Consider the following 581-nt stretch of genomic DNA (forward strand, 5'->3'; position numbering starts at 1 on the left):
AAAATCATATTGCTCTGACAGAAACCTTCGTCCAGTATGTATTTCTCATAAGAGTTAGTACGGTATCTTCCAAACCATCATTATGAAGAGTGATACATCAGTACTTATTTGATATGCTAATTATATTTACAAATAACTATACAAAAGCCAATATAAAGGGATAACAGCTCAACTGCTTAGTCCATTCTGAATGTAAACAAACGTACCTAACGCGAAAATATTTTTCCTCAGGTAATTTCACCGTGCTTTATTTAATATTATTTCGTTATAAATTCTAGATACTGTTATGAGTGACAATATAATAACTTTAAGGAATAACATGTAACCAATGATGTAAACAAATTTCGCCCTGAATTACTTGTTAGCCCAACGTCAATTTCCAGTTAATAGACCCCCATACAAGTACTGTGAATGGCCCCCTGTTATTCGTTTCCCTTCCCTCATCTCTAAGCCGCTACATGCCCAACTCCGATTCTAAGGACTTGGTTCTTGTCCGTGATATGTGCATAGGAACAATATTTTGTTGTCACCTTCCCATACTGCCTGCATGAAATCCGATGATGCCTGCATCGGCCCGACCA

The sequence above is a fragment of the Penaeus monodon genome, chromosome 23 (assembly GCF_015228065.2).
Source record: "Penaeus monodon isolate SGIC_2016 chromosome 23, NSTDA_Pmon_1, whole genome shotgun sequence".
Lineage (NCBI taxonomy): Eukaryota > Metazoa > Arthropoda > Malacostraca > Decapoda > Penaeidae > Penaeus > Penaeus monodon.